The sequence below is a fragment of the Lolium perenne genome, chromosome 4 (assembly GCF_019359855.2).
Source record: "Lolium perenne isolate Kyuss_39 chromosome 4, Kyuss_2.0, whole genome shotgun sequence".
Taxonomy (NCBI): domain Eukaryota; kingdom Viridiplantae; phylum Streptophyta; class Magnoliopsida; order Poales; family Poaceae; genus Lolium; species Lolium perenne.
Genome location: NC_067247.2, coordinates 292,776,064 through 292,794,083, shown reverse-complemented (window position 1 = coordinate 292,794,083; position 18,020 = coordinate 292,776,064).

The window sequence follows — 18,020 nt, the reverse complement described above, 5'->3', positions numbered from 1 at the left end:
ATGTCGCCAGTGATTCTTGTGCCGTAATAACCGTGTTAACCATAAGATCTGAAATGGGACGGACTAGTCAATCATATTTCCACCTCTTGTACATCAACGGATGCGCTTACCGTAGCAGTTGTATCTTGCGGAGCAACTTGTGGGTGGGGAACCCATTCTAAGTCCCCATGGTTATGATGTGCATACCGTAGCGGTTGCGGCTTGCGGAACAACTTGAGGGTGGGGATCCCACTCTAATTCCCCACGGTAATGTGGTCTATGATGGGTTGCAGCTACCGGCGAAGGAGTTTGGTTCGATCCCAGACTGTTGTCGTGGTCGGGGTCCGTCCTTAAATGGTGTAAGTGGACCGACGAGGACCCAGGGTCGGGGTTTGCAACAAAGGGTGGGTGTGCGAGGTAGCGGAGGAATATGATTGGCTATGACCTTATACCGGGCCTCACACCATAGGAAGTGTGGACGGGTTGCGCGCCCGGTTGGCACCAAGGTTAAGATCTCTTATGGGTAAAGCAACACACCTCTGCAGAGTGTAATGAACCATGACCAGTCACTCCCTGTTCCGGGATATGGAACTGCGAACGCTGCCGGAAAGGAACTCCATGAAGTTCTAGTAAACCGGTGAAGGCTGACGGACATAGTTCTTCTGAATAAAAGCAACCTTTTTAAGAAATGGTTATGAAAACCTGCATTGGTATTGGACTTTCTGGTCTAATGCCGTAGCTAGTGCATTAAACACCTCTTTCCTATAATGAACTTGTTGAGTACGCTCGTACTCATCCCACTCTTAAATCCCCTGCTTAGATATGGAGGCATTGAAGGAGGATCTACTGTGCAACTCGAAGGCCGAGGAGTCAACAACTACTGCAAGAGACAGGAACCTGTCAGAGGAGTCAGATACCACATCCAACGAGGAGAAAACCTAGTTTATCCATAGAAGGGAACTAGTTTCCTAAACCTAGCTCCTATTTAGCTAGAATCTATTCATAGCCTCTATAGCTAGTTAAATACTCTACCAGTAGAGTTCGTGATAAGACTAGACTACGAGTCGTTCTTCTGGAGTTTATTTGCAGTTTTACCTCATTGTAAAGTAGAAGGCTGTGATGATCTTATGTAACAGAGTCAATGTTGTAATTCTATAGACATGCCTTGGACCCGCATATGTTTCTGTTGTACCACTCTGAGCGATATAATACTAGTGGAACGGTGTTTCATTGGTGTTATATCAGACTTGCATACTACACCATGCAGTGGTATGCCGGGTCTCCACAGTTGGTATCAGAGCAAATGCTTTGACCCTAGGATTAAAACCTTTAAAGGAGACCTATAGGATTGGTAGTGTCTATAGGAAGTTGTCTTAGTTAAACCAAATACTTCTTATGACTTGAGATGGATATTCACTTGAGAATAATCCTGACACACTTAAGTCAACATTTCCTACCTATCTTTACTAAGAGAAGTTAGTTAGTTAATCCCAAACATGTAGTACACAATTAAGTCTGAAAAACAATAGATGAGTAGATCATAGTTGGTATACAATACATGGTAGTCCAAAGAGAGGATACAACCATAAGGAAGATATCCTATTGGAAGTTGTGTACCAACACTTGTTATGGTTAAGTAAGAGTTATCCAGACCTGTAATATGAGTAATATCAAGTGATGAAGATAATTAAGATATCCAAATAAGAAGATGTAGACCAAGTTAAGTAATGAGTAAGTAAAATTGTCTAGACATGGGAAATAATTGATAGTTAGTGATACAAACAAGTGATATAAGTAGTATAGACCATGATGAGTCAATCATGGGAGGTAAGGAAGAGAGATAGGAATTAAATTTGTCTACTTACATGGTAGAGTTGCTAATCATATATGATTCACTTGAGAATCATTATGTTATGGACTAGAACCTCATAAATACTTAGAAGAAGTACAATAATAATCATGCTAAACATAAAATCGAAACAAATTATTCGAAGTAAATATAATACAAAGGATCTGAACATTTTTTCCTGTAGGGATGTGCAAGTTTCTCCTTTTTTGGAAAGAGGTTTTATGGGCTATGAATGCTGCTATGTTTGGGTATAGTGGATGGTTGGAAATAGTAAAAAATAAAGTTTTGGGAGGATGAGTGGTTCGAATGCACTAGTCTTGCAATTCATTTCTAGGATATGTATATAATTTGTAACAACCAAAATGTTACAAAAGTATGGGTTGATGGGGTGATTAAACTCTCTCTTAGGAGATGATTTAAACAAAAGCTACAAAGGCTATGGGGGAACTGGTTGCTATTATTCAGGATCTAGTACTTTCTTATGAAGATGCATGACCAAATGGTCTAGAAGCTTAATACTTATGGAGTTTATAGCTCTCAATCTTTATATGTTGTTGTGTACACATGTATTTGTCCCAGCTGTATGGAAGTTAAATATACTTCCTAGGGTGCAAGTATTATTATGGTTAATTTTTCATAATAAAGTTCTAACTAGAGATAACATGGCTAAGCGCCAGCATGTCCAAGATGCTACCTGTTTGTTTTGTGCAGAACATGAATAAGTGGATCACTTGTGCTTTAGATGTGATATCTGTAAAATAATTTGGAATGGGATTTCGAGCTTAATTAAGTTTCATATTGGTACTTGTTATGAAAGTGTGGCTAGACTATGGATAAGTAATAAGAAGAATTGTGATAAGGGGTGGCCCGATCTTCTCAGTAAGAAACGGTGGTGATGATGATCACGGGATGAACACAGCGGAGAATCACGGATAATGAAGTGGATGATAACTTGTTGTTGGAGATATACCCAAGAGGCAATAATAAAATGGTTATTATAATATATCTTTGTGTTTATGATAATGTTTGCATACCATGCTATAATTGTATTAACCGAAACATTGATACATGTGTGTTATGTAAACAACAAGGAGTCCCTAGTAAGCCTCTTGAATAACTAGCTTGTTGATTAATAGATGATCATGGTTTCGTGATCATGAACATTGGATGTTATTAATAACAAGGTTATGTCATTGTGTGAATGATGTAATGGACACACCCAATTAAGTGTAGCATTAGATCACGTCATTAAGTTCATTTGCTATAAGTTTTTGATACATAGTTACCTAGTCCTTTCGACCATGAGATCATGTAAATCACTTATGTCGGAAGGGTACTTTGATTACATCAAACGCCACTGCGTAAATGGGTGGTTATAAACGTGGGATTAGGTATCTAGAAAGTATGAGTTGAGGCATATGGATCAACAGTGGGATTTGTCTATCCCGATGACGGATAGATATACTCTGGGCCCTCTCGGTGGAATGTCGTCTAATTAGCTTGCAAGCATATGAATGGTTCATAAGAGACCACATACCACGGTACGAGAAAAGAGTACTTGTCATGATACAAGGTTGAACAAGGTATAGAGATACCGATGATCAAACCTCGGACAAGTAAAATATCGCGTGACAAAGGGAATCGGTATCATATGTGAATGGTTCAATCGATCACTAAGTCATCGTTGAATATGTGGGAGCCATTATGGATCTCCAGATCCCGCTATTGGTTATTGGTCAGAGAGAAGTCTCAACCATGTCTGCATAGTTCGCGAACCGTAGGGTGACACACTTAAGGTTTGATGTCGTTTAAGTAGATATGGAATATGGAATGGAGTTCGAAGTTTTGTTCGGAGTCTCGGATGGGATCCAGGACATCACGAGGAGTTCCGGAATGGTCCGGAGAATAAGATTCATATATAGGAAGTCACTTTCCAAGTTTGGAAATGATCCGGTGAATTTATGGAAGGTGGTTTCTAGAATTATCCGGAATAAATCACTATGGAAAGAGGAGTCCGGAGGGACTCCACAAACCCTAACCAGCCAACCAAGTGGGAGGGTGGAGTCCATGGTGGACTCCACCTTCTTGGCCGGCCAAGCAAGGGGGGAAAGGGGAGAGTCCCAACCCAACTAGGTTTCGTCCATATGGCAGTTTTGAATTGGGGTCTTATTCGAAGACTTGGGCAAACCCTAGATGTGTTCCACCTATATAATGAGGGACAAGGGGAGGGGGCCGGCCACCCTAAGACCACAAGTTGGCCGCACCCCTCAAGGCTGCCCTAGCCGGCGCCCCCTCTCCCAAACCCTAGCCACCCTCCTCCTCCTCCTCTCTCGCATATGCTTTGGCGAAGCCCTGCCGGAGATCTCCACCACCACCGCCACAACGCCGTCGTGCTGCCGGGATTCCGAGGAGGATATACTACTTCCACTGCCCGCTGGAAAAGGGAGAAGGACATCTTCATCAACACCGAATGTGTGACCGAGTACGGAGGTGCTGCCCGATTGTGGCACCGTCAAGATCTTCTGCGCGCTTTTGAAAGCGGCAAGTGATCATCTTCTGCAACAACGAGATCTAATCTCGTAGGCTTTGGAAATCTTCAAGGGTTAGTCTCGTTATCCCCTTGTTGCTACCGTCTACTAGATTGCATCTTGGCTTGGTTTTCGTTCTTGCAGTAGGAATTTTTTTGTTTTCTATGCTACGAATCCCTTCAGTGGTATCAGAGCCGTGTCTATGCATAGATTGGTTGCACGAGTAGAACACAATTGTTTTGTGGGCGTTGATGCTTTGTTATCTTTAGTTCGAGTACTTTGCATCTTTGTGGCATGGTGGGATGAAGCGGCTCGGGCTAACTTTACATGACCGCGTTCATGAGACTTGCTCCACGTTCGACATGCAACTTGTATTGCATAAGTGGCTTTGCGGGTGTCTGTCTCTCCCACCATAGTGAAGATTCAATTTACTCTTTCTATTGACAACACTAGTATCACCGTTGTGGTTCATGTTCGTAGGTAGATTGGATCTTACTCGAAAACCCTAAACCACGTAAAATATGCAGGGTTTGGTGATGTGATATGGCCATGATGTGATGATGAATATGTATGAGATGATCATTATTGTATTGTGGCAACCGGCAGGAGCCTTATGGTTGTCTTTAAATTTCATGTTAAGTAGTATTTCAAAGTAGTTGTAATAGTTGCTACATGAGGTGAACAACCATGAAGACGGTGCCATGGACCTTGACGCTATGCCGACGATGATGGAGATCATGCCCGTTGATGATGGAGATCATGTCCGTGCTTTGGAGATGAAGATCAAAGGCGCAAAGACTAAAGGGCCATATCATATCACATATGAATTGCATGTGATGTTAATCCTTTATGCATCTTATTTTGCTTAGAACGCGACGGTAGCATTATAAGATGATCCCTCACATTAATATTAGGATAATAAAGTGTTTTCCCCCTCGTATGCACCGTTTCTATAGTTTGTCGTTTCGAAGCATCTCGTGATGATCGGATGTGATAGACTCAACGTTCACATGCAACGGGTGTAAGCCATGTTGCACACGCGGAATACTTGGGTTTGCTTGACGAGCCTAGCATGTACAGACATGGCCTCGGGACAACGGAAACCGAAAGGTTGAACACGAGTCATATGGATGATATGATCAACATGTTGACGTTCACCATTGAAGCTACATCATCTCACGTGATGATCGGTTTTGGTGTAGTGGATGTGGATCGTGTACCACTTAACAACTATGAGAGATGTTGTATTAAGTGGGAGTTCATTAGTAATTAGATTAAAACATGAACTAATTATCATAAACATAGTCTGAGTAGTATTTTGAATTAATTTTGTAGTATTGGCATCAGTATTCTACCATGCGCTAGTAATTGAGATAGAAATATTGTTAAAATCTGACAAAGAAACTTTACGGACTGGTACCGTATTGTTAAAGAATCAAGAAATGATTAAGTCCTATTGCAAACTTTTAGTAAACCTCACATTGTTGATTCAAAGAACTTTGGTTTCAATTAGTACCTAAAGTTATCTTGTCTCCGTGAAACTTGAAGTTCAAATCTGTTTGAAAAGTAAGGAGCTGAAAATTTAGTTTTCAGAAATAATCAAGGTATATGATATATGTGATATCTAAGACCTTATTGCAAGGTGATAAAATATAATTTGGTGAGACTACATAAACTCATAAGTTTTATGGGAATGTACGAAGGTTGAAGATGCAAGGCGTCCCAATCCTCCAACTATTGGGGCACTAACGATATGATATGGGCACGGAGGCCTATGTGGAGCCCAATTTCAGGACTCCACCAACCTAGGTGGTACGCCATCGAGGATTCAGGAGTGACAAGCTAGGACGACCTACGCCATGTAATAATTAAGTCTAAGGTTGTGTCATTCATTCTATGTTAGGAAATAATGTAGCCAGGTCATGTTGTGGGCCATCTAGGGTTTTAATAGAGTCTGTTTGACTTGGGCATGTCCAAGTCGAACTAGGTTAGGCCCAATAAGGGGGCCGGCCGGCCAGCTCTCCCTCTCATATAAGGAGATGGCACGGCTAGGGTTTAGGATAGTTCAAGTTTAGTCTAAAAGATTAGGGTTTCCCTATTGCGTGTGATCACGTGTATCATCCCTCCGGGGGTACGGCGCTGCCGTTATCTATTATATCCGCTGCGAAGGTTCTTGTGTTCATCAAGGATTGTCTAGCTCTTGGTTTGAGGCGTATCGTTCATCGATCCGTTGCTTGCTGGATTCGTTCCCTCTTCTCCAGGCTGCGTTCATCGCGTTGTTGGGAGGATTCTCTACCCCAGGTTCTCGCTGTGAAAGATCGGGCATCAACTAGGAGGATCGAGTGGGTCGCTCCCCATATCATGTGGTATCAGCTTTCTGGGTTGCTCACGGCGAGGTTTTGTTGATCGATCTCTTTGATCGGTTTGCATCGGAGAAGATTGGCTCTAAGATCGGAGGAGTTTCGCTCTCGGTCGAAGGAGCTTGGTTGGAGGAAGTTTGGCGTTGTTTGGTGTAGTTTGGAGGTCATCCATGGCTGTTTCGGAGGTCAAAATCGCGAAAAATCGCGATCGGAATCGGGAAGAAGACGAAATTTCGCGACCAGGAAAAATCCGGTCTGGAATCCGGTCAACCGGGCCAGTGACCGGGCCGGCCGGCGTGGCATCCGGTCAACCGGGCGCCAAACCGGGAAGTTCGCAAAATTTCGTCCGGTTTGGCCCCGGTACGACGCATCCGGTTGGCGCCCGGTCAACCGGGCCAGGGACCGGGCTGGCCGGTCTGGAGGCCGGTCTAACCGGGCCCTGGGCCGGACTGGCTCCGACTGCTGCGGTTTTTCCTCCGGCGGTTTCTCCTGTTGCTCCTGTTTCATCTCCGGCGATGCTACTTGATGCTACTACTGTTGTTGCTTCGTTTTCGATGATGTACATGGCATACGGTGTTCGCGTGGCACGAAATCCGGTGATATATTCAATGATTTCCTTGACATCCGGAAGGGAGTGACACGTCCCGTGTCAGAACTTAAGTGGTATTTATGCCATGACGCGACAATTGAGCAGTACGAAGAATGGGAGAAGTACATGGAATTGGGTTTCCAACGATGTCGTCGTTACAAAGGGAAGTTCACTGGTTATGATGCCTGTGTTCTCGCTCACCGGCGAGTGGATGCGGAGTTGGACATATATTGGTGTCATGAAGGTGATAGAGGCGAGTATGCTTATACTTGGGCGGACTTCAATAATTTTCTTCGTGGTGGTTTCGGGTTACCATTGAAGGATCATAAGCAGTCCTCCGGTTTTGGGCATGCATTGAAGGAAGTCAACAAATGTCTAGTGGATGTAATGAAGTCAGTGGACAAGTACATAGTTACTGCTAAGAGGATTGCTCCACTACCAACAGTCACTGAGGATGAGGTGATATCTTCAGAGGAGAGGAAACCTGGCTCTGATACCAAGAGCGCTACTGTGACTGTTGAGGCGGATGTACCATTGAGCGGGCTGAATATGCAACTCAAGAAGGTACAAGATGATGCTTGCAAGACAGTTGACAAGGTTCAGCGGTGGAGTTTGTTTCAGACTCAGTGCTTGATCAAGGGCAAGGCTTGCAAGTTGATGATTGATGGTGGTAGTTGTACTAATGGCATTAGCAAGGCGATGGTGGCAGCATTGGGGTTGTCTACATGGCGTCTTCCTGAACCTAAACGTCTTGAGTGGTTGAATAGCTGTGGTATGCTGAAGATTACTCATAAGGTGCGAGTGCCATTTAAAATTGATGATTATGTTGATGAGATCGATTGCGATGTGTTGCCATTGGAGGTGTGTGGATTGCTACTTGGGCGTCCTTGGCAGTATGATCGTAATGTGACACATGCTGGGCGAGCAAATACATATTCTTTTATGCATGGTGGCAAACAGCGGACTTTGAAGCCTATGGGTGATGATCATATCAAGTCCGATGTGGAGTTAGTGGTGCGTAAGGAGAAGTTGCACAAGCCTAATGTGCAGCAAAAGGTGCATGATGATTCGAGCATTAATGTTGGTGATGTTTCATCCATGCCTGTAGATGACAAGCCAGTTCTTGTTGGTGACAAGCTGGATGAAGCTACACTTGTTGTTGATGTCGATGTTGCAGCATGTGCTACAGTTCCAGTTTGTGTTGATGCTAGTATACAGACTGATGATGTTTGTGCTGATGGTGTGTTAGTACATATAGCGCAGATGCGCGAGGGAGGAGTGGGAGGCGAGCGCGTCAGTGGAGATGGTGGGCAGCGGCACTACCGTGCTAGGAGTACTGTCCAGTTTTCCGCGACACCGCGGATGCATCGAGGCAAGGATGGACGTGTGAGACATCTATGTGGCCGAGGAATTACACATCTTGTGCAGGGTCATATGCAGCGACACAAGGGTCCATCAATACCTCGTAAGAAGAAGGAATTGGGGCCAAAGGCCAAGCTCATGTGGAGAAGAAAGGAGGCGCCAAGTGCTGTATCAAGTCGAGAAGGCCGCGAGGGACGATGTGGTGTGGAAGGCAAGCAAGACTTGAGGACGGCGAGGACGTGTCATGTACATATCACGTCACCTTTTCCAGAAGACCCTCACGCGTTGGGGACAACGCTTCTTGAAGGGGGGGAGGATGATATGGGCACGGAGGCCTATGTGGAGCCCAATTTCAGGACTCCACCAACCTAGGTGGTACGCCATCGAGGATTCAGGAGTGACACACTAGGACGACCTACGCCATGTAATAATTAAGTCTAAGGTTGTGTCATTCATTCTATGTTAGGAAATAATATAGCCAGGTCATGATGTGGGCCATCTAGGGTTTAAATAGAGTCTGTTTGACTTGGGCCTGTCCAAGTCGAACTAGGTTAGGCCCAATAAGGGGGCCGGCCGGCCAGCTCTCCCTCTCATATAAGGAGATGGCACGGCTAGGGTTTAGGATAGTTCAAGTTTAGTCTAAAAGATTAGGGTTTCCCTATTGCGTGTGATCACGTGTATCATCCCTCCGGGGGTACGGCGCTGCCATTATCTATTATATCCGCTGCGAAGGTTCTTGTGTTCATCAAGGATTGTCTAGCTCTTGGTTTGAGGCGTATCGTTCATCGATCCGTTGCTTGCTGGATTCGTTCCCTCTTCTCCAGGCTGCGTTCATCGCGTTGTTGGGAGGATTCTCTACCCCAGGTTCTCGCTGTGAAAGATCGGGCATCAACTAGGAGGATCGAGTGGGTCGCTCCCCATATCACGATATTCGCATATCCATGAAGTGATCGTCCTTAGTATGCACCGTTGCTAAGACTCATCATTTCGAATACTGAGGTATAGATTCTACGTGTGCATACAACGGGTGCAAGCCAGATTTGCACATGCGAATACTGAGGTTAAACTTTACGAGCCTAGCATGTACAGACATGGTCTCGGAAAGTCGTCATGAAATAATGGATAAAATTATGAGTAAAATTGTTCATCATATTACAAAGTTACTAATAGTAAAATCTGAAACACTTGTCATATGATGATCAACTTCAAAGTAAGAACCTCAAGGTTATTGGTATTTGACCAAGAAACCTAGAAGTTATTGAAAGTGAAGTGTTTTCTAAGAATGCGGAAAGCTAAAAGAGAAACTACAAAAGATATTTTGGCAGAAAGAAAGAAAAGACTAGAAAGTCTAGCTCAGGTGTATATAAATGATATACATGTTATGGATGTATTCCTTGTTTGGTCACATAAAGAAATTCTTGGGTATTTGTACCAGATTGGTTGGTATGAGATGTCATACAGTACAACACAATACAAGAATACGATGGCCTAAGTGACTGATAAGGAATATGGTAATAATGCACGTCTGGAACATAATAAAGTGTTATTATGTTTGTCGTTGGCATTCTACCTAGCCCTTAGAATTTATAATAAAGAACTTAATATTTTTTATTTTGTTCTGGTCAGATGAAAACCATGAGTTGTTCAAATTATGACATTACTCCATGTACGATGGATAAGTTATTATAAATCTTAATGGTGAAACACACATACATAACACTAACGCTAAAATGCCATAAGGCAAATGATTTGAATTCCACTTATCTGTGGAACCGCCATTTAGGTCATGTTAGAAATGAACGCATGAAGGAAATCCATGCAAATGGATTTTTGGAGTCATTTGATTTTTTGAATCGTTTGGCGCTTGCAAAATCTTTTCTAAAAGGAATGACTGAAATACCGTTCATAGGCCAAGAGTTGAACGGGCAACTAACTTAGTGGAAACATACATAATGATGTATGTGGTTCACTGGGCATAGTTGTGTGCGGGAGATTCTTCTACTTCATGAAAACTTCCAACAATAAATTGAGTATATATATGTGGATATATTCGATAAGGAAGAAGTTTGAAACATTTGAATGGATTCAAATAAATTTCAGCATGAAGTGGAAATCATCGTAATAGAAAAGTCAAATATCTATGATTGGATCGTGGTAGAAATATTTGAATTACGAGTTTTAGCGAACATCTAAGAGAGTTATGAAATTGTTCTACAACTCACATTTCTTGGAGTATCATAGTGATGATGAAGTATCCAAGAGACGTATCCAAACCTTGTTGGGTCAATGATGAGATAAAATATTGATGCCATTATATTTTTGTGGATTATGCTTTAGAGACTATCGCTTTTACACTGTATAGAGCATCATCATGATCCGTTGAAATGACACCATACGAGTTATGGCATGGGTATGAACCCTAATAGTCATTTCTTAAATTTTCGTATGCATAGCATATGTAAATAAGTTTACAACCAAAATCGGATGAATATCTTTGTTGTTATCCTAGAATTGGAATTCTTCCCACAATGAAGTAAAAGACAAAAGTGTTTGTTAATGTTACTTGCTTATTTCCAAGAAATTGTTTTCTAGCGAAGTATTTGAGTGGGAGGACAATAGTACTTGATAAGGTTTATGAACCTGATCATAATGATCAGAGTAGCGCAGCATCGGAAATGGTTCCGGAAGCGGCTATGAAGATCATAGCTCCCGTGTCTACAAAATGTTATAGTCATGGAGATCAAAGTATCTATTGAACCTTGTAGATATGGTTTACTTTGTGATCAAAAAAATGATTTGTGGACAAAGGTTTGGTTATGAACAATGATAAACCAACTACATACAAAGAATTTATGATGGGCCCTGACTCCGTTAAAATGGCTGTACGCCATGAAATCCAAGATAGATGAATACTTATTGAAAGTAAATGGATCTATAAAATTGATGGACTTGGATGCAATATCCTTGATGAAGCTTGACTTGTCAAAAAGTTGTTTACGACAAAGTTCAAAGAGTTGACTACGATAAGATTAGATCTTCCGTAGCAATGCTTATAGTCTATATGGATTATTCTAGTAATCACTACATATTTCTTTTATGAGATATGTTAGTAGGATGGCAAAATACATTACTTAACAGAAGTGTGTATTAAAGGTGTATACAAGATACAAACCAAGAGTTTTGCTAGTCCATGGAATACTAGACAGGTATACGAACTTGAATTGGATGAAGTAAGTGTCACGGAGTTGCAATCTTCACCGGATGAAATAGTCAAAGAGTTTTTGATTTCATCAGAAACGATGAAGATGCTTACATTTGCAAGAAATTAAGTGGGAGCGCTGAGACATATTTATAATACTTTATGTAGATGACATATAGTTGGTTATAAATGATGTAATTATATACTTGATTAAAAGGTTTCATTAAGAATTAACTTCAATGAAAAGATATGGACTGAAACATATTTAGTGTCAAGATCTATGAAGATAGATTGAAACACATAATAAGTTTAAGTCAAAGTACATAGAATGGATATTGAAGTAGTTCAATATAAAAATATTAAGAAGATGTTCTTGTCATGTGAAGGTTTAACAGACTTGAGTGTATCTGACACTCAATGAGTAAAAACACATGAGTGATTATAGATCATGAATAATATGTACAAAATCAGATGACCTATGCTCTAAAGTGTTATGAGCATGTACCAGAATGATTCATGTGATGATCACATGACGGCATTAAGAATATCCTTGAGTACTTTAGAAGAACCAAGGATATATATATAGTTTTGTATGGGGTAATGACAAACAAATCGCTCTAAACTGTTGCACCGATATTAGTTTGGTCACATATAAAAATGAATTTCAAATCTCAATTAGGCTAAGTGTTGTTTTAAAAGGTAGCACAATGCTAGATTTAGAAGAGGTCTAAATATTGTGATGGATTCTACAAACGAAGGCAGAGTATGTCATTGTTTTGACAATGACTGAGGATGTTTAAGTCGAAGAGTTCTTTGAGAACTTGGTGTAGTTCCGATAGTGCCAGAACTTTGAAGCTATATTGTGTATGACAATATTAGTGACATATTTCAGACCGCGGAATTAAGGTTCCACCAGAAGACAGAACATATAAGAATAATGCCAACTCATTTGGAAAAGGAGTGATGCGTTGAGACGCAAATGAATTGCAAAATACATATGTTTCTGAGCATGTCAGATCCGTTGACTAAATCCTCTCCCGTGAGCAATACATGATAAAGCACCGGAAGGCCAAGGTGTTATATCTTTACAAATGTAAACTAGATTATTGACTCTAGTGCAAGTGGGATACTGTTGGAGATATGCCCAAGAGGCAATAATAAAATGGTTATTATAATATATCTTTGTGTTTATGATAATGTTTGCATACCATGCTATAATTGTATTAACCGAAACATTGATACATGTGTGTTATGTAAACAACAAGGAGTCCCTAGTAAGCCTCTTGAATAACTAGCTTGTTGATTAATAGATGATCATGGTTTCGTGATCATGAACATTGGATGTTATTAATAACAAGGTTATGTCATTGTGTGAATGATGTAATGGACACACCCAATTAAGCGTAGCATTAGATCACGTCATTAAGTTCATTTGCTATAAGCTTTCGATACATAGTTACCTAGTCCTTTCGACCATGAGATCATGTAAATCACTTATGCCGGAAGGGTACTTTGATTACATCAAACGGCACTGTGTAAATGGGTGGTTATAAAGGTGGGATTAGGTATCCAGAAAGTATGAGTTGAGGCATATGGATCAACAGTGGGATTTGTCCATCCCGATGACGGATAGATATACTCTGGGCCCTCTCGGTGGAATATCGTCTAATTAGCTTGCAAGCATATGAATGGTTCATAAGAGACCACATACCACGGTACGAGAAAAGAGTACTTTTCATGAGACAAGGTTGAACAAGGTATAGAGATACCGATGATCAAACCTCGGACAAGTAAAATATCGCGTGACAAAGGGAATCGGTATCGTATGTGAATGGTTCAATCGATCACTAAGTCATCGTTGAATATGTGGGAGCCATTATGGATCTCCAGATCCCGCTATTGGTTATTGGTCAGAGAGAAGTCTCAACCATGTCTGCATAGTTCGCGAACCGTAGGGTGACACACTTAAGGTTTGATGTCGTTTAAGTAGATATGGAATATGGAATGGAGTTCGAAGTTTTGTTCGGAGTCTCGGATGGGATCCAGGACATCACGAGGAGTTCCGGAATGGTCCGGAGAATAAGATTCATATATAGGAAGTCACTTTCCAAGTTTGGAAATGATCCGGTGAATTTATGGAAGGTGGTTCCTAGAATTATCCGGAATAAATCACTATGGAAAGAGGAGTCCCGGAGGGACTCCACAGACCCTAACCAGCCAACCAAGTGGGAGGGTGGAGTCCATGGTGGACTCCACCTTCTTGGCCGGCCAAGCAAGGAGGGAAAGGGGAGAGTCCCAACCCAACTAGGTTTCGTCCATATGGCAGTTTTGAATTGGGGTCTTATTCGAAGACTTGGGCAAACCCTAGATGTGTTCCACCTATATAATGAGGGACAAGGGGAGGGGGCCGGCCACCCTAAGACCACAAGTTGGCCGCACCCCTCAAGGCTGCCCTAGCCGGCGCCCCCTCTCCCAAACCCTAGCCACCCTCCTCCTCCTCCTCTCCCACATATGCTTTGGCGAAGCCCTGCCGGAGATCTCCACCACCACCGCCACCACGCCGTCGTGCTGCCGGGATTCCAAGGAGGATCTACTACTTCCGCTGCCCGCTGGAACGGGGAGAATGACGTCTTCATCAACACCGAACGTGTGACCGAGTACGGAGGTGCTGCCCAATTGTGGCACCGTCAAGATCTTCTACGCGCTTTTGAAAGCGGCAAGTGATCATCTTCTGCAATAACGAGATCTAATCTCGTAGGCTTTGGAAATCTTCAAGGGTTAGTCTCGTTATCCCCTCGTTACTACCGTCTACTATATTGCATCTTGGCTTGGTTTTCGTTCTTGCGGTTGGAAATTTTTTGTTTTCTATGCTACGAATCCCTTCACTTGTATGACGCAACGAGATCTCTCGATTGGTCCCTGTCGCCAATGCAACAGCTCTCAACCCTGCAAGATATTCGCAACTCCACACACTTGCGCACGTAGCCGCCGACCACGAAGCAGTAAGTTGCAACCTTCTAATTCCCAATGGAACAGCAGATTACACAAGACTTTCAGATCTACCCCAATATCAAGCAATATGTTGTAGGGAATTCAATAGTTTTGCAGAGCAAACAACTAAGAACTAGGGTTTATCTTAAACGTGGTCTCAAGCAACTTTGAGGGCGTCCTGGGCACTTATATAGGCGTCCGGGACGACCTCAGGTCGAAAAAGTACGAAACTAACCGACCCAGAATAGATCTGGTCGAGACAGACTCGGACACGGCCGATCTGGGGGTCGGTCGACCGGGCCTATGACCGGGCTGGCCGATTCAAACCGGGCCAGGGACCGGGTGCTGACCAGGCGTGGGACGTGTCGCACAGTAACCCGCCCGGTTGGCATCAGCTGGTCGTCCGGTTGGCGCTGGGCCGGATCCGGCGTGCCGCCCGGTCGGACCGGGCGAGAGACCGGGCGCACCGGCGTGGCGGCCGGTCTGACCGGGTGCTGGACCGGCCTGGACTTTGGCTTCTCCTCTCGCGCATGCCTCCCGCTCCTCCCTCGTGCGTCCATGGGATATCTTCATGTCCAGCTCCATGTCCAGCTTCACGTCCATCTTCACGTCCAGCTGCTCCTCTCCTCCTCATGCGATGCTTGTCTCCTCTTCATACCTGATGATACATAAGTAGCAGGACTTAGGCAGTATAAAGTTCTCATCAATCAAAGTATCGTTTAGGAATAAGTTCACCTGTTGTTTAAGTAGCTTCGCACGAGCTCTTGTAATAGGTCCAATCCGAACTTCATTGGATTTGAGCTTCACAGCAGCTTCATCTTCATTTGGTAATGACGGAGGTAGTAGTGTGGTAGGGATGTCCTCATCAAATTGTGTGATTAATATGATTACATTTGTTGTTATGTGGAATATATGGAAAATGCTAAATGATTTTTTTTGAAAGCCAACTTGAAGTAATATTCAAACGGTGCGGAGGAGGATGGGGCAACAACTGAGGATATGAACACTTTTGTGTTTTACCCAGGCGAAAACAAAACCGGAAGAGTGTATCTTGGGAGTTGGATAAAAAGGGGCAAGGAATTCCCCAGCTAAGATGGCGATGAAGAGAAGGAAGGTGGTGGAGATGGCTGGACGTGGAACTCTAGAAGCCCGGTTTGAGAATCGCATCAAGACTAAGATCCCCCGATATATCAGGAAGCAGAATCTGAAAAACGATCAACCGGTGCTTGGAGTAGCAAAAAATTGATGGAGAACTATTAAATCCTAAGTTGTACTAGATGTACTTTCGATCAGATTTCAGTAGAGTTTGTGGTCTCTTTAGAGTCTGTTGACTGTAATAATCCGCGCTACAATTTGTGACATTGTTTCGTTTCTATGAAATGGAACATGGTAAATGCCTTATTTCAAAAAAAAGAACTAGGGCAATGGCAATGAAGTACGGTGAGTGTGATAAAAATAACCCCTTGTACAAAGTAAACCCTCTCTGAAATAATTTTTAAATCTAACAGTTTTTTGATATCGCCTATCACCCCATCTACATCAAGCTAGGGCATGGTCTTTGGCCCAGGTGAAAACTGAGGCATGGTATTTGGCCCAGGTGAAAACCTCTGGCTTCGGACGATGACCACGAAGACACCCAGCCGCCAGTGTCGCTTCGCCTTTGGAGGCGTGGTCATTGGCTTGACTATGTTAGAGATAGAATTGATCATGGCAACATAAACTGTGTTAAGCTATGTAATCCTTTACTTATAGTACAAATCGTCTCAAACTCTGTATCCTCCTTCTGTACGAGTCGGCTTGCGATGGTGCACCGATCTTCCTGATATAAATATACACGAGAACCTCGATCATTGTAGCGAGCATAAACTGTGTTAAGCTATGTAATCACGGCAGCATAAACTGTGTTAAGCTATGTAATCCTTTACTTATGGTACAAATCGTCTCAAACTCTATATCCTCCTGTTATCACCAGAATTTGACCGAGTTAGAGGTGGGCCGCGATCAAGATGGGCTTGAAGAATATACATGAAAGAATATACGTGAATCGGCCTTATATGCAAAGTTTGGGCTAGTTTGCCCATACATCTGTAATATAGTAGGATACGTGTCGGTTAGTTAGAGTTTGGCTCGTACACGGTGGGGATTATTCCCACGTTAGAAAGACTACGGACTATAAATATGTATCTAGGGTTTATGAAATAAACAACAATCACGTTCACCACAAACCAATCTAGGCGCATCGCCAACTCCCTTGTCTCGAGGGTTTCTTCCGGGTAAGCATCATGCTGCCTAGATCGCATCTTGCGATCTAGGCAGTACAAGTTTATTCGCCGTTCATGCGTTGCTCGTACTGAAGCCTTTTTGATGGCGAGCAACGTAGTTATCTTAGATGTGTTAGGGTTAGCATTGTTCATCGTATCATATGCTATCGTCGTGCAACCCTTAGACATCTAGCCGCCCTTACGCCTATCTTAGGTGTAAGGGCGGCACCCCGCTTGATCATTATTTAGTAGATCCGATCCGTTATGGTTGCTCCTTGTTCTTCAAGGATTAGTTTAATATCTGCATAGTTAGGCCTTACAAACGGGTTGAAGGATCCAGTGGCGCGTAGGGTGTAGTTTGCTAGCCCTAGACAGGATGTTCCGGGGATCAACCTCGTGTTGGTTTTTAGGCCTTGCCTAGGGTCGGTTTACGAACACCGTGCGTGGCCGTGAGGCTCAATCACGAGTAGGATGTTCCGATTGTGTGGTGAAAACCCTAAATCGTAGTAGATCGTTTTAGCTTTATTTTGATCAAGCAGGACCACCATATATTCGTACACCTCGTGCGAATCATGGGTGGATCGGCTCTTTGAGCCGATTCACAGGACAACCTGAGAGCCGATCGAGGCTCGTATTTAATGTTTACGTGTATGCCATGCAGGAAACTAAGCGAGGCATCTCCATCACCTTCCTGACCAGGTATAGGTCAGGTGGCACGCCCTTGCACCAGCATCGGACGTGCGTGCCGAGTCTTTGCGGGCCGTCGCTCGGAGGGACCAGGGCCAGCCGCAGTCCTGGGAGCCTCCCGGCTCTACTGTGTTGCCCGTCGCTGCTCGCCGGTGGGTTTCTGACCGCAACACATTCTGGCACGCCCGGTGGGACCGTCTTCGACATCAACCGCA